Genomic DNA, 27,628 nt, shown 5'->3' on the forward strand with positions numbered 1-27,628 from the left:
AGCCTCACAACGAAAGGAAATCCATGCTGTGAGTCCCAAGGCTCAACACTACTAAAGGTCTTCTTTCATTGTTTCAACAACCATATCCAATAGTCTCTTCATACAGTCTTCTGTAATTAAATTCCTATCAGCAATGCTTGATTCCACAGGGGACTCACTCACAGGTTTATCAACAAGTCTGATCATTGCATAAACCCTCTTTCCAGGATGCATCTTGAACTGCTTGCTCGTTTATAGATTCAAATTTAGAATTAAGCTTCTCGAGGCTTTTCACATATTATTTTTTTCATAGTTTAATTTCAAGATATTTTCCTCTAGGCTTTCTATTCTCCTCTTTGAGTCCTCCAGTTCAAAGGTAGATAAGTCAACAATTCTTTGAGCATTCTCAATTTCATGCTTAAAACAAGCTGTATCTTGTTGGGCCTAAGTTAGTGCTCTGCTAAGCCATTCAATTTAAATTCTAGATCAGCTGATCGCATAGATGTTGGCATATCAACATTCTCAAGGATTTGTTTCCATACTTGAATAAGATGGTTCCTTTCCAACAAAGACTTCTCTAGTATATCTCACTGCTCAACTACACTACGGTATTTATTTTGTAGTTCCTCGTACTCTTCTTTTAGATCTTCGAGATGACTCTTCCCAATTTTGTTATCATCGACACTTGTTTCAGACATAGTGTTATTTACTCCAAGAGATGATTTTGCAAGCCACTCAACTTTATCAATTATTTCTTTGGAGTGGATTGCCTCTAGAAAATTCATCTCCCCAAAGGAATTTTCAATTTTATAAAGAAGTGAGTCCTCGTTAGAAACTGATTCTCAAAAAGCAGTTGCAAAATTCTGAATATCTTCTAGCTCTAATTCCATTGGTTTAACACGCTTAGAAGCTTTCATTTCAGTTTCATGCAACGTATCATTTTTCTTCTGCAATTCCTACAAACATTTTTCTAGCTCTTTATACTTGTCCACTAATGATTGTCTTAGTGTATTGCATTCCTAAACCAATCCTTTCCCTTTAGCGATGGCTAGACTAAGCTTTTCTCTCACTGATGACAATTTGCTTTCTGTCTGCTCAAGCTCAGTTCTCATTTTTCTGTTATCCATGCTCATTTCTTTAAGATTCTCATCAAATTTACATAAACGGTTCTTCAATTCCATAATTTTTTCTTCATGTTGAGTTTTAATTGAATTCAGTACATTTACTTCTTCATTTAATTGGTCTACTTCCTTTTCTTTGTATCTGAAGACTTCTCTGGGGAACACATCCAAAGAAAGTGTAGGTTCTTTTTCCAACAAGTTTCCATAATTAGAAGCAAGCTCAAGTAAGAATTTATGAACTAGGTTCACTTGTGAAAAAACTACCTTATACTTCTCAATAAGCAAAAGGAGGCTTGTCTCCAGATAAGACATTCTCTCCGAGCAAGGAACAGATGCTAAAGTCTCATCTGTTGGCATTATGATTCAGGTTTGGCGCTATGGCACATGTGTTGTACTTGATGGCAACTCACTCACATGCCAGATATCTGTTCAAGCTCTCAAAATAATAGAAAATGAGATACCCGCAGGTGATCCTAAGAGAAGCTGCGGACCCGCAGGTACGCCGACCAAGAAGTGCGGACATACCCGCAGGTGCTCCGTTCAGAAGGTGCGGACCCCAGTTCATTCACTCCAATGCAGAGAAGCGCGCACACATGGGGTTTCTTATGTTTGGCCCTTGGTATTTAGCCTGTTGATCATGATCCTATGGTTTTGGTCCGTGGTATAGGATCTAAAGTATTGAACCTCGATTTGGATCCCTTGTATTGGTTTTCGACGGTTTTGTCCCATGGTGTGAATAAGGGCTTGTGTATAAAAAGGAAAGGAGATCACTTGGCTAGATACTTGTGAAAATTGAATATCTTAAGATCTGAAATTTTGGGTGATCGGTTTTAAAAGCTAGATCTAAATCAAGGTGGATTTTAAGGCGAATCTATTGATAGGTCGTGATCTCTCGGGCACATGATCAGATCTGTGGATTTGAATGTCTGTGGCGGATTGGAGGACTGTTAATTTGGCTCTATTCAGAGGTCCGCAGGCGATCCACAGTGCAGGTGCGGGGGTCCGCAGCGCAGCAAAAGGCACAGGTGCGGGGATCCGCAGCGCAGCAGAAGACGCAGGTGCGAGGTACGCAGCGCAGAAGAAGGCACAATGCGGAGGTATACATGGGAATAGAAGGACCAGGTGCGGAGGTACGCTGTCAGGCAGACAGTGCAGGTGCGGATCTGAGCAGAGGTACGCAGGGCAGCAAAAGGAGTAGGTGCAGAGGTACGCAGAGCAGAAGAAGGACCAGGTGCGGATCTGCGCAGTTTAGACACAGAAGAGTTGCGGATATTCGCAAGCTTCTATTGGTGAAGTTGCGGACCTTTCTTGAAACATTTGTTGGCTGTCTTTTATCTATTGCTGAAGAGTTCTGGGTTTAGATTACTGGTATTGCTGATCTGGTTACTGCATTCTGAGAAGTTATTGGTTGATTCATTGGTTGATTGAAAAATATAGATTGGGTGATTCACATGTACTTGATGATTATTTGATGTTCATGGATCCAGTTTGAAAATTTATGAAAAGTGGTCCTTGGAAGAAAAGAAGTAGGGGGTTGTAGCTCCCTTCCAGGAGAGACTGGAAAATGAGAGAGGGTTGTAGCTCTTTGCAGGTTGCAGCCTACGTACTGGTAAAGGACTGCACCAATATAAAATCATTGTAAAAGAAGTTTCTAATTGAAAGAAGATAGAGACATATTGCATCAGGTGGTTTTCACCCACATTGGGTTTCCACCTTATATCTATTGTTCTTTGGTGTGATTATCTGTTTTTCTTGTTCTTGCTCATTATTATATGGTACTGACATACAAACTAATGATCAATATCTGAAGAATAACTTAAAGTATAAATCTGGAAGATATATTGAAAAGAATTTGATAATATTGATTCACCCCCCCTCTCAGTATTATTTCCAACAATTGGTATCAAAGCAGGTCCTTCAGAAGAAGCTGTTAGGTAAACTTGACTCAGGATAGAGTCAAAGTTGACCAGGTTAAACAGTGATGGTTTCGGGGCACATGGTATTGTGCACCCATAGTATTTTGCCCGTGGTATTATATGTAATGGAGCTTATAAAAGGCTGGAAGGACTTCATTGTAATGCAAGACCTGGAGGTGAGCAGTGAAGGCTCACTTGGTCGAATTGGCCAGGGTTTTGGCCAATGCTAATAAGATCTTATTAAGTTGGGTTTTCCCCGAATTTCGGGTTTTCTCGGATAAACATTTATGTTTATGTGTTTATGGTTGTTGCTGTTTATTTTTATATTTATTCCTCTTAGTAATTATTTATGTTATGCAGTAAATTTCCTAACAACTGGTATCGGATCCAAATATTGGCTTCAAAGGGATTCTTTGATGTCAGGGGTTTATAGTGCCTGATGAGATCAATGCAGCCTTTTTTTTTTACAGATATGGGTTTGGAAATTAATGGTGGAACAATCGTATGCAGAAGAACCTCGAGGAGAATGTGCGGAAGACAGTGTCGTAACTGCCAGGGATCGTAGTGCATTTGCGATATTTACCAGTTTGGAACATGTTGACGAATTGTTCGGGATTCATGCGGCTATTTAAAGAAGGTTGAGAGATACCTTTGGTAATATTAAAATTCAAGGCTGATTTTGTTCGGAGCTTTTTTCGTAGGGAATCGATAAGGGATATTTCTTGTGTGTTCTATGCCATGTTGAAAGATGGAGTAGGCACGGGCTGCATGCAGGTTAACAGAAGAAAATTGTTCATGCGGCTTCGAAAATTGTTCGTTTTCTACTACGTGAGGCCACCGATGTTGGAATCTACGAGGTTCTCATCAGGCTCGCAGTTGGAGCGGTTTGATAGAAGTTTTTGAGCAAATCAAATTGAGAGAGGATGGATCAGAATCGTAGCAGCAATAAACGAAAAAATAAATAAATAAATGAAGTCAAAATTATTGCATGTAAATGGGCATACTACTGTAAGACCTGGTAAGGCATGTGTACCCCTCGGTGATCACTAGTAAACTCTGGTTAGACCTAGGTGATAGGGGGGATGTCGAGTTAACAATACTCCGTGTAAAAACTCTAAGGGGGGTAAGGGCTAAAGTGAGCGGGATTGTCTCACTTAGCAGGTTTGGCTGGAGTTAGTCAAGGAACCCCAAGTCAAGTTTAAGGGGGAAATTGTTAGGTAAACTTGACTCAGGATAGAGTCAAAGTTGACCAGGTTAAACAGTGATGGTTTGGGGGCACATGGTATTGTGCACCCATAGTATTTGCCCGTGGTATTATATGTAATGGAGCTTATAAAAGGCTGGAAGGACTTCATTGTAATGCAAGACCTGGAGGTGAGCGGTGAAGGCTCACTTGGTCGGATTGGCCAGGGTTTTTTCCAATGCTAATAAGATCTTATTAAGTTGGGTTTTTCCCCGAATTTGGGGTTTTCCCGGATAAACATTTGTGTTTATGTGTTTATGTGTTTATGGTTGTTGCTGGTTATTTTTATATTTATTCCTCTCAATAATTATTTATGTTATGCAGTAAATTTCTTAACAGAAGCTTGATCGCTTGGAGGAAGATCCATCATCACGAGCAACTACGAGAGAGAAGCATCTATCAGGCCACCGATTTTTGATGGGACAAACTTTGTATATTGGAAGGTAAGAGTTACTGCCTATCTTCAATCACTTGGTACAGAAGTCTGGGATATCATAGATACAGGGTACACTTTTCCTTCAGCAACTCCTACAGATCCGGTTGAGAAGAAGAAATATGAAACAAATGCAAAAGCAGTCAATACTCTATTAGGATGCCTATCTCAATCAGAATTTGTCAAGGTAATGCAGTATAAATCCGCAAAAGAAATATGGGACAAGATTGTTCTAAGCTATGAAGGAGATGAACAGGTAAAACGAGAAAAAATTCAAACCCTTAGGATTCAGTATGAAAATCTCAGAATGCACAATGATGAAAGTGTGGCTAACTATTTCCTTCGTGTAGATGAGATTGTTAATTGTATGAAAAATTTGGGTGAAGAAATAAAAGAGGTTGTTGTGGTTGAAAAGGTTCTAAGATCTTTGTCCCCTAGGTTTGAATCTAAAGTTTCTGCAATAGAAGAAAAGGAGAATCTACGAAACCTTACCATGTCACAGCTACACGGGATTCTAACTGCTTATGAAATGAGGAAGGGAGGACCATCAGACAGGAGAGAAGCAGCTTTCAAGGCTTCAGGCAAAGGAGACTACTATGAGTTAGGACATGCGTCAGAAGAGGAAGAAGAATCAAATTTTGTCAAAAACCTTCAACGGGGTACTGGAAGATTCAGAGGTAAGTTACCTTTCAAATGTTTTGCTTGTGGGAGAGTTGGTCACTATGCTGCCAAATGTCCTCATAAGGATAAAACTGACAAAGGGAAGGAACCTGTTAGATGGAACAAGAAACATAATGTAACTAAGAAAAGTTACTATACTCATGAAGATAGTGATGGTCTTTCAAATAGTGATGAAGATGAATGAGGTAATAACTATAAACTTTTAATGGCTTTTGAAGATGATGATTACATGGATGCTATAGATGTGGATGGCTTTTATGAAGAGATATCTAGACTCAAAACATGTTTAGAAGAAAAGAATGTGATCATTGATACTCTGCAATTCCAACATGATGAAAAAGAAAAATTTCTTGAGAAGTTAAAATGTGAAATTGTTGGCCTTAGAAAAGAAATTGAGAAAACAAAGGCTCTTAATCTTAAATTTGTTAAAGGATCTGAAACTCTAGATGAGATTATCAATGTACAATGTTCTCCACTAATCAAGACAGGTCTGGGGTATAATGGAGAAGCATCTCAAGCATCCACCTCAAAGAGTTATCTCAATGCAGCAAGGAGGGATGAGCAAAAGCCCAATGGAGATCACCAGGTAAAACATGGATGAATTACATCAAGAATAAACAAGGACTACCAGGTAAATCAGGGGCAATCCACCTTAAGGATGAACAAAAGCTACAACCAGCCACAGGTTAAATCTTCTCAATTTGCCTCAAGAATGGATGACAATAGAAACTACAATCATTTGGCAGGTAGATTTGATAATCGCAGAAGTTTCTTCAATGGCCAATGTTTCTCTTGCCATAACTTTGGCCACAAAGCAGCTCAATGTGTTGCCTATAAAACAATCATGACTAGAGAAGCTCAAAAACAAAGAAGTATGACTGGGATCATGAAAAGGACCTATAACAACTTTTCGGCCCTTGAAAATGAAATTGAATGTTCTATTTGTAATAACTTTGGTCATGAAGATTCTGAATGTAGGAGCAGGTTTTGGCAAACAAAGGAACAAGCCTCAAGTACCAGAACATGGAGAATAAAGGAACCACAACCAGAAAGATGTGGGATAGCCTTTTATGCAGAAGGACAGGAAAATCAATGGTACATCGACAACGGATGTTCGAAACATATGACAGGTGATAAAGAAAAACTTGAATCATATAGTGTTTTAGAAAAGGGAAAGAAAGTTTCTTTTGGAAATGATACCCTTGCAGTCATAAAAGGAAGAGGCACTGCTCAGTTGAAAGAAAAGGTCAAAGCTGGAAATGTTTTGTATGTTGATGGCTTGAAGCATAATCTTCTGAGTGTCAGTCAGATGTGCGATCAAGGAACTGAGGTAATATTTCGATCAAATGGATGTAGTGTTCGTGATATTGATACAGGAAAAACAGTGATCAAAGGCAGAAGAACTCCAAATAACTTATACATATTTGAAGAAGGACAACAACAATGCTATTTGAGCAAGGATGATGAACACTGGTTATGGCACCGGAGGTTGGGGCATCTAAGCTTTTCACAAATAAGGAAAGCATGCAAGTACCAGGCAGTTCATGGTCTTCCAGATATCAAAATTCCAGACAACACCGTATGCAAATCATGTCAGTTTGGTAAGCAAACCAGAACTAACTTCCCTGAGAAAGAAGGATCAGCCAGCAGGCCTCTTGAACTAGTCCATACAGATGTATGTGGTCCATTTAGGACAAGGTCACCTCGAGGAGAAGAATACTTCATATTATTCATTGACGACTTCTCCAGGATGGTTTGATTAGGACTTATGAAACACAAGGACAAAGCATTCGAAAAATTCAAATCTTTCAAAGCCTTGGCTGAAAACGAATCAGATCACAAAATTAAGTGCCTCAGGTCTGACAGAGGTGGGGAGTTTACCTCAAATGAATTTTTCGATTTCTGTGAAGAACATGGAATAAGAAGGGAATTCTCTACAGCTAGGACTCCTCAGCAAAATGGAGTGGTGGAAAGGATGAACCTAACGGTTCAACAAATGGCTTGTGTTATGCTTGATGAGTTTGGAACTCCCGCAACCTTCTGGGGTGAAGTTGCATTTGCTGCAATTGTTATTCTCAACAAAACAAATGTCCGAGTGAACAGCACTCAAACTCCTCATGAGCTCTGGTATGGTGAGACTCCTTCGGTAAAGCATTTCAAAATTTTTGGAAGCAAATGCTATATTAAGAATAATGATGAACAACTTGGCAAACTTGAACCTAGAGCAGATGAAGGCATTCTCCTTGGTTATTCTCCTCACAGCAAAGCATATAAGTGTTACAATAAAAGACTTGGAAGAATTGTTGACAGCATTGATGTGGTGGTTGATGAAAAAGGAAACATTCCTAGGCAAGTAAATCATGAAAATATCGAAGAGGATGAAGACTACCCTCCAAATCAGACTGAAGATGAAGAAGAACCTCAAGAGGCACCAGAGGAACAAAAAAGGATAGAAGAGATCCAGGTATGTTCAAAAGAATCATCCAGAATCTCAAATCTTGGGGCAAAAGGAGGCAGGCGTACAAACAAGAAGAACAATTGCAGAAGCTTCAAGCTATTTGGCATTACTCTCCTCCACTGAACCACAAAATGTAAGAGAGGCATGCAAAGATGAATGCTGGGTCAAGGCAATGGATGAAGAACTTTAGCAGATCAAAAAGAACAATACTTGGGGGTTGGTTCCTAGACCAAAAGATAAGAATGTCATAGGGACAAAATGGGTCTTCAAAAATAAGTTGAATGCAAATGGGGAAGTAATTAGAAACAAGGTCAGACTTGTTTGTAAAGGGTATGCTCAACAAGAAGGAATAGACTTTGAAGAAACTTTTGCTCCTGTTGCAAGACTTGAGGCCATCTGAATGTTCCTTGCTCTCTCAAGCTTTCAGAAGTTCAAAGTATTTCAAATGGACGTGAAATCAGCCTTTCTGAATGGAGACTTAGAAGAAGAAGTATACATTGAGCAGCCAGATGGTTTCATTCTTGGGAATGATCCAAATCTTGTATGCAGACTGAAAAAGGCTCTCTATGGTCTTAAACAGGCTCCAAGGGCTTGGTACTACCATTTGGACAAATACCTTCATCAACAAGGTTTTTCAAAAGGATCAGCAGATAGCAATCTTTATATAAAAATTGAAAATGACAAATTACTAATACTTGTTGTGTATGTAGATGATATTACCTTTGGCAGCAATGAAGAAGCTTTGAGTCAAAGCTTTGCCTTGGTGATGCAGAAAGAATTCGAAATGTCTTTGCTTGGAGAACTGACATACTTTCTTGGTTTGCAAATCCAACAAAATGAAGACGGTATCTTTTTGTCTCAAACCAAGTATCTCAAGCAGATCTTGAAGAAATATGGCATGGAAGATGCAAAACCAGTATGTACCCCCATGGTTACAGGATGCAGCCTCAGTGCAAATGATGAATCAGCAGCAGTGCATCAGCCAACCTATAGATCTATGATTGGAAGTCTACTTTATTTGACAGGTACCCGACCAGACATTATGCATGCAGTGGGAATAGTTGGAAGATTTCAGGCAAACCCAAAGGAAACTCATCTTCAGGCAGTGAAGAGAATTTTCAAGTACCTTCAAGGAACTCAAAACTATGGCTTATGGTATCCTAGAAATACAGATCTCACTCTTCATGCTTATACAGATGCAGATTGGGCTGGAAGCGTGGATGACAGAAAGAGCACAAGTGGTGGTGCATTCTTTATGGGTTCCAGATTAGTATCTTGGTTTAGTAAGAAACAGAGTTCAATTGCTTTATCTACAGCTGAAGCGGAATATGTGGTTGCTGCATCTTGCTGCACTCAACTCCTTTGGATGATGCAGACCTTGCAGCATTTTAAAATCACTTGTACACCACCTATCTCCATCCTATGTGATAATACAAGTGCTATTAGCATTTCAAAGAACCCAGTCATGCATTCAAAGACCAAGCATATACCTATCAAATATCATTTTCTTTGGTAACAAGTGCTTGGACAAAAGGTCAAGTTGGAGTATGTTCCTTCTAAGGAACAAGTTGCTGATATACTCCCCAAACCATTGCCCAGGGAGACCTTTGAATACCTCAGGCAAAAGCTGGGGGTAGTTGATGCATCATCTTGTTGTTGAATCTCATCTGTTTCAGAGATTGTTGGTTGTACACAAGTTTCATATGGGGTATACACATACATTTGCTGGGTTATGGATTGGTCGAAGATCGAGTGGCACAGGTTCAGGGGGAGCATATATTCTTCTAATAATGCATTGTTGTCATTATGGTAGAAGATCTTGGAGGAGAAAGTACAGAAGAAGAACATGGATGCTGATCTAAATATTGCTGCTAATATGTCTCTATGTCTTTTGTCAAGGTCATGTATGGTGTATGGTAGATTATGGTTCTTCTTGAAGAATTTCTCTTTTGTAGATCTGGTCTATAGTCAGGGGGAGCTCTTTCAGAAATTTCAGCAGGCACTCAGGGGGAGTATGGATAGCAAAGGAAGAGAATATCTTGGTCCGCCCTTTGCCCTTGATGTCAAAGGGGGAGAATGACTTTGAGGATCTTGGGGTTGCCATCAAGTCCAAAGGGGGAGATTGTTGGCATTATGATTCAGGTTTGGCGCTATGGCACAGGTGTTGTACTTGATGGCAACTCACTCACATGGCAGATATTTGTTCAGGCTCTCAAAATCATAGAAAATGAGATACCCACAGGTGATCCTAAGAGAAGCTGCGGACCCGCAGGTACGCCGACCAAGAAGTGCGGACATACCCGCAGGTGCTCCGTTCAAAAGGTGCGGACCTTAGTTCACTCACTCCAATGCAGAGAAGCGCACACACGTGGGGTTTCTTATGTTTGGCCCTTGGTATTTAGCTCGTCGATCATGATCCTATGGTTTTGGTTCGTGGTATAGGATCTAAAGTATTGAACCCCGATTTGGATCCCTTGTATTGGTTTTCGATGGTTTTGTCCCATGGTGTGAATAAGGGCTTGCCTATAAAAAGGAAAGGAGATCACTTGGCTAGATACTTGTGAAAATTGAATATCTTAAGATCTGAAATTTTGGGTGATCGGTTTTAAAAGCTAGATCTAAATCAAGGTGAATTTTAAGGCGAATCTATTGATAGGTCGTGATCTCTCAGGCGCATGATCAGATCTGTGGATCTGATTGTCTGTGGCACATTGGAGGACTGTTAATTTGGCTCTATTCAGAGGTCCGCAGGCGATCCACAGTGTAGGTGCGGGGGTCCGCAGCGCAGCAGAAGGCGCAGGTGTGGGGATCTGCAGTGCAGCAGAAGGCGCAGGTGTGAGGTACACAGCGCAGAAGAAGGCACAGTGCAGAGGTATGCAGGGGAACAGAAGGACCAGGTGCGGAGGTACGCTGTCAGGCAGACAGTGCAGGTGCGGATCTGAGCAGAGGTACGCAGGGTAGCAGAAGGAGTAGGTGCGGAGGTACGCAGAGCAGAAGAAGGACCAGGTGCGGATCTGCGCAGTTTAGACACAGAAGAGCTGCGGATATTCGCAGGCTTCTATTGGTGAAGTTGTGGACCTTTATTGAAACATTTGTTGGCTGTCTTTTATCTATTGCTGAAGAGTTCTAGGTTTAGATTACTGGTATTGTTGATCTGGTTATTGCATTCTGAGAAGTTATTGGTTGATTCATTGGTTGATTGAAAAAAATAGATTGGGTGATTCACATGTACTTGATGATTATTTGATGTTCATGGATCCAGTTTGAAAATTTATGAAAAGTGGTCCTTGGAAGAAAAGAAGTAGGGGGTTGTAGCTCCCTTCCAGGAGAGACTGGAAAACGAGAGAGGGTTGTAGCTCTCTGTAGGTTGCAGCCTGCGTACTGGTAAAGGACTGCACCAATACAAAATCATTGTAAAAGAAGTTTCTAATTGAAAGAAGATAGAGACATATTGCAGCAGGTGGTTTTCACCCACATTGGGTTTCCACCTTATATCTGGTGTTCTTTGGTGTGATTATCTGTTTTTCTTGTTCTTGCTCATTATTATATGGTACTGACATACAAACTAATGATCAATATCTGAAGAATAACTTAAAGTATAAATCTGGAAGATATATTGAAAAGAATTTAATAATACTGATTCACCCCCCCCCCCCCTCTCAGTATTATTTCCAACATCATCTTGAATGACTTCCTCAATGGTAGCTATTAACTTCTCTATGGTAGTGTCAAACTAGTGTTTCAAGTCAGAATGAAATTCTAAAGAGGCTTTCATTAATGTTTCCTTTTTTGAAAGAAATTTTCTATGAGCATATACCCCCAAATGTAAGGAATCTCTTTCATTTGCATCTTGGGTTGCTTGAAAAGCCATTTGAGCGCATTTTTCATCCAGTACTGTGCACTTACCACTAATCTCTTCAAGTTGGGCACATTTCTGAGATAGCTCAACTAACTTAACATTCATATCTTGAATATATTGGTCCTTTGAAAACAAAACAGACTCAAGTTCTCTTATAGTGGGTCCAAACTGTGATCTTTAATCCAATGCTTTCTAAAATTGTTTCATGAACTTGCTACAGTCAATGACCAGGATGTCCAATGTGACAAAAGATTGCATGTTTTCTTCTCCAAATTCACTGGACTCTGCATGCCACAAACGATCAACTAGCTTTTCACTATGCTCAGTCATCCTCTCTTGCTATTGGACCAACTTTCTAAGCTGATCATGGGTAATAGCAAGTTGTTGTATAGCTGAATCTCTCTCCTCCTGCAAGATTGTACCTTCTGGAAGCATTTTTTTATTGTAATACTCACAGCATGAGAAAGCTGCAAACCAATATTTGAAAATTTTGATTCATTAATAGATTTAGATGGTTGAATGGTTTCCTCAATGTTTTCTGCCCTATGAACTATTGAATTTTGGCAATCAATATTCTAAACACCCAATGATGTTTCTTGGTCAGTATACTCTCCATACAATGGTTCTGTTTGACTCTGCAACAAAGCTGAGTCGCATCTTGCCTTAGGGATAGGTAGAAAGTATTCACCCTCTACCTTTGTTCACATATGTCTATGCTTGCACACATTTCTTGCAAAATTCATCTTTTCTGATGTAGCTTTATGAAGCTCAAGTACCATATCTCTCAATTGCTTATCACATTCTGATTTTTCATCTTGCCTCCTTGATAAATATTCCTTGCAATCATATAGCTCTGCAGAAAGTTTGGCATTCTCCTTAGATAATCGATTCCTTTCTTCTTCATGTTTTTGGTGGAAATCAACTTCGATTTTTTCATTTTCTCCAGCCCAGCTCTCGCTACAGGAAGATCTTCAGATAGCTCTACTCTCTCATTTTCTAAAATTTTTGAGCAAGACCTTGAATTCATCAAGATCATTCATCGCTTTAACCAAAAGTTGTCCCAATAGATTAGAGCTCTCATCTCCAATATCAATCCTGTGCTCACATGCATTTACATGCTCTGAATTCTCAACTGACACATTGAATTCATTTGTCTTAGAGGATTTGACTTTGCCTTGCTTTTCACGACCAGTTACGAGAGAAGAATTCTGCCTAGAGGTCACCTGAGGAGAAAAATTAGTCCTCTGTGGTTCAGATAAAACATGACGATGATGATTTTGTGACAATACCAAGGGGTTTATCTTTTGAGAAAGAGCCCCAATCTTCCCCAAGGGGCTCCGCATCTCTCTCCACAAAAAAATAAACCAGATGACTGCAACTTCCACCTGGAATAATGGAGATGCCTATATGAATTCTCTTAGCCCTCCCATCAATTAAGAAAATGTTTTGCACTTGCAGCGAGCCCTATCTAGCACAAAGGGATGGGGTTCTTGTTTGGAAAGATCTGACAATTACAATAAGAGGAAAGAGGACATACTCTGATAAGGTTAGAAAGTCATGCACATGATATGCGTATATGGGCAGAAAAAGAACGATTGGGAGGGGAATAATGAAGATGGAAGTAGTTTTCAAGGGGAAGAGGGGTACAATGTAGAGGCTTACTATGAGGGAGAAGAGGAGGATGAGGAAGAGGAGGACAAAAGCCTTGATTTACTAGCCAGATTTATGCATCATATGTTTAAGAAGATTTCCAGAAAAGCCAGAAAAGCTGCAAAAATAGTTTTGCCTTCGGCTATCTCCCCACAACTGGTATGCCACTCCTCTTCCACCCCTATGGAGGAAAACTTAAATAATTCTCAGGATAATATTTTTCAGTCTAGATTGTTTGATGTGATAAATTTGTTTTTTTGGCTTCTAGTGATCTTGAATAGCACTAGCTAGTTATAAATCTATGATTCACCCTGGTTTGGCGAGTGGGCATGGACCAGCTTGCCTTCTGTTAGCGCTCTCTGCAGAACTGCAAGAAATGAATATGGTGTTTGATAACTAGAACAGAGCTTATTGCATCTTGTTATTAATTACTTGTATTAAAGGTTGGGCAGACATATGATGGTTTGAATGCTGGGCTGGAATACTGTAAAGAGTGAAGTTTGTTTTATTGTTGGCAATTGATTATTAAATCAGAGTACAATTTTTACTTCATTGCTAGAATTCTCTTGGCTTACCATAGTAAGCAAATCGAACAATGAAACCAGATTTACACAAGTCCATCTCATTCATCATGGTGAATTCACGTTGAAGGCATGATCTCAGCATATTTATGACTGACAAAGACATTTATTTCCATAGTAAGCATTCGCGCTGATGAGATGGACTGGCCATGGGTCTACCATTTATGAATCAATAGTTTTGAAAAGAATAGAACAAACTTTTCACATTTTTCTATTGTGTGATTGTATCTAATTTTGCATTGCACACACCAATAACAAATAACAAGTTGGTGGAAGTGTATGGTATATACAAACAAAGTAGGAATATACAAAATTCAAGAATAAATTTTTTGGAAAGAGGGATGTACACGCAAATGTTGCAAAACTCAGCTAGGCAAAGTATTCATCCAGGCTGGAATATAAGAGTTCAACTGGTACTCTACAAAACTCAACAATAAATTGTTCAAAATGATTGCTTTTCTTTTCCTTTCTGTGGCATTTATATTCGACATCAACAAGTTTTCCGATTGCTTGCAACTTGGCCTCCAAGGCAACAATAATATGGCATTTATTCTCATGTCAAGTTCTGACTTGTGAGTAGTCACAAGCGCTGACTCTCACTCATTGCTAGCAAGTTGGACATGCTGGATGAGAGTCAGAATAAGGGACAACTGGGTGAGGAACATTGCTCAAAAGCCAAGGCCCTCCCCATAGTTCACAAATAGGTGAAGCCCATTGCTCAAATGCTAAGTCCCACCCCAACGACTTTGAATTTGAGATGCAAGACCTGGTGTCAAAATGTACATGCAACACTTAGTAACTACCTACACTTGGAGGATGTGCACCAACTACTTAGACCCCTATATCTATCCCTAGAGCAGTCCCATTGTCATAAGGAATTCTCCAAATTCCAATATTTACTTATCTTGATAAGCACTTGGTTGGCACCTTCTGGAACAGAGCACTATGAATGTAACCTCCACATGCCTTGAGATAAGGTATATCTTACACATATAAGCGGAAATTCCCTGCTATGAATTCTCTGCTGGAACATTTGGTTTGTATACATAGTACTTGTTCTTTCTTCTATACTAGCCTAGAATGAAAATACGCTTTTAATGGGGAGAAGTCTCATAACCAAACTTTAATGCATTCTGAACTTTCTTGCATTTAAGTATTTAATGCCTACATTTAAAAATTGCAACCCATCAAGGCCATCTTTCTGATGTCAAAAAGAGCGATAGTTTTTCAAAATATCAAGTGCATCCAAAATCTCTGGTCAAGACAAGATACATGTGCCTCAAATAGATGGCGATGATGAGAGCAAAATCCTAGTAGAAGCGCATGCTAGACTAATGAATTATGACCTCAAATTGTAAGATATGCGTGAATTATTTCAAGGGCATACACATTTGCAATATAAATACAAAATATGAACAAAAAAGACTAGAAGGGTCCAATCAAGCAATAATTCAAGTTAGGTAAAGTTCATGTTTCACAGCTTTTACATCTCCTTATCTATGATTCTTATGCAACCATAGCTGACCTGTACCAGCCATGATGAATTTCTACAGATTCTTTCTTCTTGCAAGTCGAAACTTTCTATGTGCCCCTGTGTTTCTATGCAAGGTGCCAACTTTGATTTCTTTATCAATAACTGAGTATGCTTCTGCTATCATCTTTTCGATTGTTATTAGGTCCTCGGGATTGGGTGAAGTAGCTTTTTGAGTTTTGCAAGAGCTTCAAAGACCTGAAAATAAAACACAATATCCTGAATCAAACAACTTTTTAGATCTTAGCATTTGCAGAGTAAACTGAAATGTTCCCACATATTCAAGTAAACAACAATATATAATTTGAATCTGGTAGGATTAGACAATTGAATTTTGACATATGTTTGTACTAGACCTTGGCTAAATTCAGTTAACAATGGAGGTAAATATTTGGAGAGGTAAAGTTCTGCTATGATCAACTATTTTTTTATTTTATTTTATGAAATTTTGATGATCCAGGTTGTCTCAAAATGGACCAATGTCAGCTAAGCCATGGTCTAGCAGTAAACATGTGGAAGTTTACCATCGTTGACCTAGGTTCAATTCCCCCAAAAAAAAAAAAAAAAACTTCCACAAGGAAGAGGTTGAGTTTGTAGCCTTGTCTACTTATTGACTTGCTCCTACCATACACAATGTATAAGAGGTCTCATTAGCATTGTCATAAAAACCCTATAAAAGCACTTTATTCTTTTCAACAATTTAGACCAGACAAAACATAAAGGTGGACATAAAACCAAATGGCCTTTTATAGATTAAAATCAACAACCATTCTCTTAGGGATTCCTTGAGACCGATACTATTAAATATAATGGAAATTGAAAATAACATGTGCTGGTATAATGGTGGCTAAGCTCAAGTTGATTGTTATTAAGTCATTATGAAGCACCCTTATTGGGTAGTTATAGCCCACACTGGTGGTTAGTGTGTTGACTTAGTGGTCCCTTAGTGGTCATTAATGTAATTGATTGTACACTATTAGTAGGTCATTAATTAGCCCACAATGGTTATTAGAGTTGAATAATCTTGCCCTTGCACCTATAAAATGTGGTGCTCACAACTGTGGACACACAATGAAATCAGGTGATGAAAACAATTGTTTCGAGTGGAGTTTTCTATCCTAAAAGATTTATCCACTATATATCAGGTGTCATATCATTTTTGTGTGATGTGCCTCTAATTGTCTTGGGCTCTTAGCCTCTATCTTCAACATGGTATATCTATTACTCCTCATTTGCATGAAGCCTATAATAGTGAATTTTTCCATTACCTTTGTGATTTTCATCCGAAAGAGCTTTGGATGGCTAAAGTTTCACTTGGCTCCTTGCATTGGTGATGACATGGATGAGGATGTGCTACAGGTTTTGATGGTGTTTTGCTTGGCATACTTGCTTATCATAGAAAGATAGCATTACACTTGATAATGCAATGTTCTAGTCTCCACTCCTTGCTAGATGATTGGATAAGAGGATATAAGGATCCATTGATGTAACACCCTATAACACTTTTAGGCTAAGTAGACATTGTATTGGCATCTCCATTTGATGACTCCATCATGGCATAAAACGCTCAGCATGCACTCATTTATTACACATGGTTTGTTACTTGGATGAATGGATATGAGCATGGCTGGGACTCCTTTTCTCTAACGACCTAGCTCTTATGGATGATATTTACATGTGGAGGGGTTACTTGTATGGAGCATGGTTTTGCCTAGAGTGCTCCCCTCCTTGAGCTCACATTTGAAGGCATATTGCATATTTGATGAGATGGTTGGATTCTTGGTGACTTGGCATATGATGCATGGATTATTTATCTCATTTTTCCTTGGATCTCCCACCTTACACATTCCCTCATGCATTATTTGTCCACATGTGCCATCTTGGAGAAGTTTCTTGGCACAAATTTGAAGGTGTATTGTTGGAGATCGTCCCTTTTTTCATGGAGATGGTTGAGTGCTATGAAAATTCACATATTGAGGTCTTACTTTTGTGCCATTGTTAACAAACATCCACCTCTTGGAGACTTCACACATGCCATCTTTGAAGGTGTTGACTTGGTACATGCTTGATGATGGAGGATGGCATGCACTTTAGAGGTTATAATTCACGTCTTATCATGCATATTGTTGGGACGTCTCTCTTGGAAGGAGTTTAGTGTTGTAACATCTCTTCTCTCCTTTGTGAACTTAGTCCTTGATGAATAATAGTGTTGCATATATCTTCTAATAATCTACCAAGCTCATTAACTTCAATTTCTAGGTTAAAGATGAGTTTCCCGGTTGAAGGAGGATCCTTTCGGACCCTTTCCTTGCAGAATTTCTACACCAAATTCCAGCAAGCCTAGAATGAAAGTTATAGAGTCTTCTGACCTTACTTCCATTACTAACACATAAGAAATAATCCCTCTTAGATAACCCTTTGATTCCATTGGCCTTGTTGGATTTGTCACTAATCTCTACTTCCTTCCATCACTCTAAGGATTTTTTTTGAAAAACCCAAGCTAACCTTCACTTTTCGAGCATCTGTGATGCCCATTTTGACTTAGATAGATACCTATGCTAAGGCTCTATTTTGCAGTTCCATGTTATTTATTTATGAATGCTATGTAATATTGATGCATTTAGTTGGACATGTGAAACTACTTATATAAATAATTAGATGGATTAGGTACTAATGATGGAAATATTTGATGTATGACCTAATGTATGACTTACTTGGTGATGATTTATCTAGTGCATGACTTATTAGAGTTATTGTTGTTTCATGTATGGCTGAAGTGGATATGATTTATGTAATGAATGACTTAGTGAAATTATGATTTATCTAATGTAAGATTTATTTTCAGTATAAACTACAAAATTGACACGTGGATAATAGACTTAATAACATGATGTTTAGGATCACTTATCTATATATATTTTGTTGTTATATGTATGCATGAATGAGAACTAACCTGCAGATTGGAAAAAAAAAAAAACTATATGATAGCCAAGATCTACTCTTCCATTAGGGAAGGTCGAGACATCTAATGAGGAAAGGTATGACGTACCTTGTTCTATTACATTATGTATCTACTTGATATGCACTCTTATGACATGGGTAAAATGTAAATGGCAGGTGACAAGACTACTTGACTGGATTATTCGATGACAAGTCCAACCAGTGCTGCAGTGTGGTCCATATTAGGGTGTTGACCCTAGTTGTAAGGAGGGGTAGAGGTATTTCCCACCGTGTAACCTCCAAACCTAGAATCGTGGGAGGAAAATGATGGACACGCTCCCCTAGACGTGCGATGACGATTGCCAATGGTGTTGACCCTAGTTGTAAGGAGGGGTGGATGTATTTCCCACCGTGTAACCTCCAAACCTGGAATCGTGGGAGGGCAATGATGGACAAGCTCCCCTAGACGTGTGATGACGATTTCCAGTTGCATGTTGGGGATGTTAGGTCAATATAGTCGACGCTTCCACCATGTTGGTCTTATCAGTGGTCAGATTGGTATAGCCAATGCCACAATATATAGCAACAGAGGATAGATAGGGTGGGAACGGAAGTAGATTATGAAGGATAGGAGGATATAGATTAGTTGGAGACTCTTGATGGGACGTGATGTCATTGTCTGACTTATCAAATTTTACTACTACAAAAAAAATGTCGTTTGATGCCTCAAAACACTTGTGATGTTTTAGACCCCAATTTTTCAAATTTGGTCCTACCAGTAAAAATGGTCCTGTGAGCTGATTCCTCCACTTTTTCTACACTAAAAGAATTGGGATATGGATGAAAGAAAAATATAATGATCCAATCCGTACATGATTCTAAGTTAAACGAGAACACGACAAAATACATATATAACCATAAATGCAGATCATTAATATCAAAGAACTGAAATATGCTTACATACAAAATGGAAATAAAATAGCTCGGGTGATGGTAGCTTATCTCTGAGAAGAGATGTGGTGGCTACATGCATCTGAACTATGTTATAATGAGGCTCAAGAGCTTTTTTATTATTGAATAAGGGAAAACCCTAAATAACCAAAACCATAATCCCAGGAGATGGAACACCAAGAGTTTGTGGGCCTGGTTGGGGTTAGTTGAGAAGCCAACTTCCCAAGGTCGTAACTTGGTCATATTATATCCATTTGGCACGTACGATACCTCATTAGAAATATCTTTCCAAATACTACAGGATTTATTGCAGGCCCTTGTTTGCAGACCTTAAAAAAACGCCGTTTAGGGGGTCAAAATTGCTCCGGAAGTTCAAGACCCGAAAAAATGCTAAAAATAGTAAATAGGCTGCTATAAATAAGGGAAATGATGAAATCGACTGCATGTCTAGGTGGAATAGGCGTGTGGCCACCAATATCCACCTAGAACAGGATCACACCTACCCAATTTGGGAGGTTGGTGGTCCCAAAAATATTCTATTGAATGAGGGGAGGAAATTTTCCTACCACCTTCTCTTTGGTTTACCATTTAGCTTTACTTAGAAGTTGTCCTTACTACAAGAAAGTTACCTTTTATCGAAGGTTATAACGGAGGTTTTTAGTGTTATAAATTGACAAAAAAGGTCAAAAAAACATCTGTTAAAACATCTATTTGGGATAACAGATGTTTTAGTGGAGATTTTAACGGAACTTTATCACAACTGAAAAAATATGGGTGGTTGGAGGTTTTAGCGGATGTTTTTTTTTTGCAATGCACTTCATGGAGCAAGTAGCACCAGTGTGCTTCATAGAACAAGTAGAACCAATGTGCTACATATATAAAAGCACTAGACTACATACATAACTAAAGGCACCAAGGCATTGAATGCAAAGAAAATTGATGTGTAATATATACCGCACAGGTGCTATATATCAAATAGCTATGAGGCGTTCTTGTATGGAATGACACTAGGGCACACAAAAAAATATGTTGTACCAATCCATTTTTTAAAATTTGCAGTGCTGATGCATGTCATTTGTACAAACACCTCGGTGCGTTAGTTTTAAAAAAGTACTGATGCTATTTGTTTTCATAATGTACTAGACGAGAAATATTATTTTGTAGCACTATGCTGTTAGTTCTATGAAAGCACTGGAGTGTTGAGAATTACAATGCATCGGGGTGTTAATATCAAACAATACCGATGCTTAAAGAAATAAAATCCTCTGTGTTGTGATTTTCTGAAAAGGCATTGGTCATGCAAAAAGATGTCGCAATAGTGATTTTATATAAAATAACGCACCAATGCATTTTTATGTTATAGAAGCATAGATTTTTTGAATGAGATTTTCTCCTTTTTGGAAACATCAAAATGTGACAGTGAAATTATTGTAAATTTTTAAATCTATTATTTATCGAAAAATTGACACATATTATAAAAATATTCATATAAATTAAAATTTGATTAGTGCATTTGTATATGATTTTTTGGATTAACTTGTTATATTATTAGATTTCACATCTCTTCATTATAATATTTAATCATCCATATATTTAATCAATGGTGTAACATTTCATAGTGACATTAGATAACACAATAGAATAAATTAAAATGTATTTTATTATGTATCAATAAGAGGCTCTTTGTCATACAAAATGGGATTGCTATTAGTAATCTCTTGTCTTTCAATTAGGACACTATGTCAATTACATTAAACAAAATGTCCGATTTTCATAGACAATTATTTCAAAAAATACAATAGGTTGCATCGATATCCAAATAGATCATCATTTGTTGGAATTGTTGTCTGTGCTCGAGTTACTTCCATGACGTGGGTTATTTGGAGGAATGTTTTGTTGATTGCATCAATTGTTTTCATCTTCTTGATCTTGTTCCATCTGCAAAGCTATAAATAAAGTGTAACGAGTGTATCTACATTGGTGAGAATAGTGAAAATTAAAATAAATAATATACATCAATGTAAATTGAATAGAAATGTACCATAACAAGAATTGACTCATAAACTCTGAACATGGTTTCAAAACCAAGTCCCATGCCTTGTTGCAACAAGTCTTCTGTTGCATAGTTCCATGCTTTGTTTCCTACATGTTTTAGACCCAATATAAATCATAAATTTAATATAAAGGATTTTTTTGTTCCATTAATTATAAACTCAAAGAAGTAAAACAACATATATAATTCCACAATAATTTTTTATATGCCAACATATACTCACAACCCTTATTTAACCCAATTTCAATATATTCTTCCAATGGATCTTCTTTGTATGTTAGCACCTATTTGAAGACATTCAATGATGGTTGTTGTAAAACAACTTAAAATATATATATATATATATATATATATATGAAACATGGAAAATTTTAGGGGCTAATATTTGTAGGTGGGTTAAATTTTCCATGATTTTTCCTATGAAAAGATTCACCAGTTTCCATTTTTTATAAAAATGATTTGCCCAACTTTTACAATATAAAATTATTTTACCATAAAAATCGCCAACATTATATAAAGAGTATATATTAAATCATTATAACTTTGAATAATTTTACAAATACATCAGCAAACATTTTATAGTTTGCATATTAGGGACTATTGAGATTTACCAATGTTTTTAAACTTCAAGATAATTTTCCATCCTTAAAATTTTCCCTAAAATAAAACCTTAAGTTGTTATAAGAAAATATTAACAATTACTCACAAACTTTGAAATCAACCCATTTCTTCTTTGTTGTTCCGTTTTATGTGCTGAATGAGTTCCATCTTATTTTATTTTCTGCAAGAAAACACTTGAAAATTAATATTTAATGCTAAATTATTTTTTTATATGTACAAATTCAATTATGATTACATATATTTTAAGCACGTTGTTGATGATATGGCTTCTCCTGTGATGCAATTATGTCCAATTTTTTTACCATCTCCTTATACACTTTTTTGGACATTCCTACTAGCATGTTTCACATATCAACTCATTGATTATTTGAGAATATCATAGTCTTCTTAAAATAGGTAATAAACTATTTTTATAATGATTTATGAAAACTAAATATAACAAAATCTGTATTAATAAATGAAGGGCTTGTAGTAATATACACATAATTCTAGAAAAATCATTCTATATAATTAGGAATATTACCTTTTGAATGATTATTTTTGTTGTTGTATATTTTTGCTATTGCACGTCTGACATGTCTCATTGACCATTGTTCTGGAAACACTTTCTATAGTTTAGATATAATTTGGTACTTAGAATAATTGGATTGATTTTTGTATTGTACGTGGAAAGTATACCTATATGCCCATTCCACTAGATCCCTCATAGTTCTGTAAAATCCCCCCCTCCTTTCATTAACCTCCAACACCATTCTAGATGAGCTAAGGACAAATTCATCATTATTTACATGTTCTATATTTTTTTCTTTTCTTAGAACGACATTGATCTTGTCCTTTATTGTTACTCCCTGTAGAACATTAAATATATATGAATTAATAGATTGTTTGAAAGATGTTATCTAATATTCTTAAGTATATATTTAATGAAAAATAAAAATAAAACTCATATTGAATATTTTTTTTCATTTACCTGATTCATCATTCTGCGTTTTTTCTATTAGACTTTTATGCTCTTATGCACTTAGATTAGAAATAATCTTATTAACTTTGTTCATTTTGCGGCTTTGCATGACACACACCAACCAATACATATTAGTTAAACTTACATATAGTTCAAACATATTAATTTTGTAAGGAATTTAAAAAGAACTTATATTCTTTGCTTTATTTAATGTGCTATCATTATGGCGATCAATTTTTTTGTTACTTGAGACCTTCTAGGAATTTTTTTATAAATATACAACTTGTACCATTCAATACAAAAGCCATTAAATATATTTTACAAATCAATCAAATAATTTTCAGCCAAACTAATCTTTGGTAACCAATGCATTTATAACATTAAATGCATCGGGCATTTAATTGTTCAACACCATAATGAAAATCAATTTTTAAAAACAATTTTAAATTAGGACGGTGAGATTTGTAAGGCTAAACATATGGCAATGATCTAACGGTGCTATTTGGAAGAGGCATGCCAATGCGTTATATTACACTAGGAGAAATGATGAACATACTAGACATAATCAAAAGTATTATAATATACTAGTGTGTTGTATTACACAGGGAGCACTAATGCATTTTATTACATATGGTGCATCACAAAACATACAACCGTTTTTAAAGAAAACAAAGAGGGTTGAAAAGGTTTGGATTTAATTCAATAAGTGATTCCTCTACTTTACATGTCAAATGCCCTATATATAGCAAGTACACAAACCCATTAAATCTAAAATGCCTAAATTGAAAAACCCTAATTGTAAAGTGGTAGAGGAAGTTAAACTTTAAGGTGAAATTTTGTAGGAAAAAACAAGGGTTTAATGTAAGTATTGGTTTTTTTTTTTTTGGTTTAAATTAAATTTGAATAGGAATAGAGATTGTAAAAAAAATTACTAGTAAAATCTATAGAAATTTTTTATTATACAGAGTTTTTTTATATTTTATTTTTTAATTTTTTTACGTGAATTGTGAATAAATCTAACATAAATTGTAAAATACTTTAATAGAAAAATTTAAGATTTTCTCTATCCAAGGTCTTGAGTGAATCACCATACCTTTCAACTTTTGAACTTTCAGTAGATCCAAAATATTTTGCATCTCCATAGTGCTCCTAGTATGTCTTTCTTGCAAATGATCTTTCTTTTAATTAAACCCTAACATAAATTGCAAAAATTTTACTAGTAAATTAAACAATAAAATTTAAAATTTTTACTATGTAGGTTTTTGAGTGAATCACCATACCTTTAAGCTTATGATCTTTTGAATAGTTTTATTGCTTCACAATGCTCCTGGTATGTCTCTCTTGCAAATCACTACCTTGAAATTTGGGGTAAAATAATCAAATGTTGAGTAATTTTTTACTATTTAAAATATTTTATGAAATTATATTTCCAAAAATCAATTGCCGCTCATTTTTTAATTTTAAAAAGAGAAAAAAAAAAATCGTAGGTTTTTTTTGTTTGTTTGTTTGTTTGTTTGTTTTTTGTTTGTTTGTTTTTTTTTTTGTTTTTGTTTTTGTTTTTGTTTTTGTTTTGTTTTTGCTTTTGTTTTTGTTTTTGTTTTGTTTTTGTTTTTGTTTTTGTTTTTGCTTTTTTTTTTTTTCTTTTTCTTTTTTTCTTTTTTTTTTTTCGCACATCGGTTCGTTCAATAGACAAGCGCACTGGTGCATTTATAAAACAAGTGCACCGACATTTTTGGGGAACCAAATTTTTTCAAGGTACCGACATGAGACCTTTTTTTTTTTTTTTTTCGAAATCCCGAAATGGTGCGATTAATTTTTTTTAACAAAACACTGCAATTTCTATATAAAAACATGGATGCTCTAATTATTATAAGAGCATCAAATTGGTTGAATTCGTTTTTATTTTTTAAAATATGGAAATAGGTGTGCAACGATGCTATTTTTTTTAAACGCATCAGTGTTTTTTTTGAAGAATAATACCTATATGATAACATATTTTTTTTTGGAAAATCGGAAACCAGTGCGGGTATTATTTGAATGCCCCAGTGTTGTTGTTTTTTAAACACATTGGTGCGCTTTAATCTGATAGGTGCGCTTGTTGGGTTTAAAAGCTATATGCAATTTTAATTTCACATAAATAGCATATTAATCTCAATTTATCCTTTAGGATGCATCCACATGAATTACAATAGTTCATAGTATACATTTTCCTTTTATGTCACCTTATTCTTGAAAAATGGTTTGAAAAATATATTGAAATTCAAATTGTGGTTATATGGTTCTCGAGATTAATTTTAGATATGCACACAATTTTATTTATGATTTTTCTCAAATGAAGGGACAAAATATCAATAACATCAAATGGCCAATTCTTCAAATTCCAACTCATTCCATATTATTGATTAAAGTCTTTCATGGAATTCGCCCTTTCCATTTCCAGTGAGTTCCTATTTTATTTATATTTCGATTATCTAATTGATTTTATTATTTTTTAATCCATGTCAACTTGAATAAAAATATATCCAAATTTGCAGGATCTTGATTGAAAATCGAGTTCAGATGCAGAAAATATTCCTTCTTTTCAAAAACATTGGAAGATATTATTAGGAGTAGCATATCACAACTAGTTGGTAGATGAAAATGGACAACCTCTTCACCCTGTCAATTAGAACATGGCATCTTCCTACCACAATATTGGATCAACGATGGTAATAATTGTTTAGTGTAATGTAATTTCAACCAACCAATTGCATTGTCGTGGTTACTAATATCATTGATATTGTACTAATGACATTCAATATTTTTTGAAATTATAAGTATTCTAGTTATGATGAGAAACCCACCTACCATTTTCCAATACACCCCACTACAATGTCAATTCGAGAGAAAGTTGCATTAAGAGCAAGACTCAAAGATGAAGCATACAAAGAATGGTTGAATCAACCACCTACTCAATTATTACTACGTCCAGATTCACCAAATAGGAATGACTACAATAATAGCAGTTCTTTATAACATGTTTGCAATGGAGGTAATCAAATAAAGGTTTGTATGGATGATTACTTAGAGGATACGACTTCCATGAAGGAAATGTTTTTAGATGCATCCTAGAATGATGAGCTAGGGGATGATGCTCATATCATTGATAGCTTTATTTGAAAGCCTAAAATATTCGTCCACCACCCCTCTCTTTGGACCTGGCGACAAGTCAAAATCTACTCAGCTGGGGACAATGACGTTGCTGCACAACATGAAAGCAAAGTTTGGCATGTCGAATGCATATTTCTCAACAATATTGAGGTAATTGACCCGCATGATTGATCAAGTTCCTTATATTTTGTCACATAATCAAAATTAAAAATGGTCAATTTTATGAATGTTAAATATTGACATCATACAATTATATTCTCCACCAATTGCAAGATATTCAAAGATAAGGTTCTTCCGAGTGATAATGTATTGTTGGGTGGCTCTAAAGAGGCAAAGCATCTGTTTAAAATGTTGGTTGTTGTGTACATACCATATCATGCATGTGTGAATGATTGTATTATATATAGAGGATAATATGAAGACAAAGATATATGTTTGGAATCGTTTTAACTCTCACTCATCATATGGGTGAGGGTGCGTAAGCACACTTGACTGTCCAAGGAGAGGGACGGAGTCACTCACTATTCATATGGTGAGGGTCCTCTCCCTATGGTCGAACGCCTCCGGTCCTTAACAGTCGAGCCTGCTTACGCATCCTCTCCTCTCCCTATGGTCGAGTACCTAAAGGTCCTTATCAGTCGAGCCCCCTAAAGGGTCCTCTCCCTATGGTCGAGCGCCTCTGGTCCTTGGAGCCACGTGAAAATGGCCATTTTAGGCTATTTTTTAGGTCCCCGCTAGGTTCCAGCTTGGACCTTTTCAAGTAGCCGTAAAACGCACGCAAATGCCCTCTCCTCTCCCTAATGGTGAGCATGACAGGTACTGTAATTAAAAAAAAAAGGGTAGATCACATGATCCTCCTCATAAGATATTGAGGCACATGCCTAAATCCCAAGGATTCAAAGACTCTTTTGTTGTAAAAAAATGGATATGTTGGAGGGATATCATGCCTCACACAGAAGTGAGCCAGGCATTATGTGAATCCCAAGAGATTCAATAGCCATGAAGCATATAGAGGATACATGGCCTGAAAAATTCAAGGATGAAGTACGAAGTCTACGACTCAACATAGCCATGGATGACATCAACCCATATTCAATAAAAAAAAACACCAATTATTCTCTTTGGCATGTAGTAGTGATCAATAACAATACCCGCCCATGGTTTTCCATCAAGAATGAACATCTTATGTTGGCTCTCATAGTCCTTGGTAGAAGACAAGTGAAGAATATGGATGTATACTTACAACCATTGCTAGATGAATTGAAGGAATTATGGGAATGGATACATGTGTACGATGTATCAAGACCCATCATAACAAAGAGGAGTTTTATGTTGTATGGAATATGTGCTTACACCATACATGACTATCCGGGCTTAGGAGTTTTCTCTAGTAAATTACATTCTTATTGATTTGTTTAGTAACAATATTATTTCGTATATCAATTTAATTCGTTGAAATTGTTAAGATTTTATGGTCGCTAATGTGCAAGGGGTGGGACT

This window comes from Pinus tabuliformis, chromosome 1_2 (genome assembly GCF_031772625.1).
Source record: "Pinus tabuliformis cultivar Carrire ecotype Pingquan chromosome 1_2, CPIR1, whole genome shotgun sequence".
Taxonomy (NCBI): Eukaryota; Viridiplantae; Streptophyta; class Pinopsida; order Pinales; family Pinaceae; genus Pinus; species Pinus tabuliformis.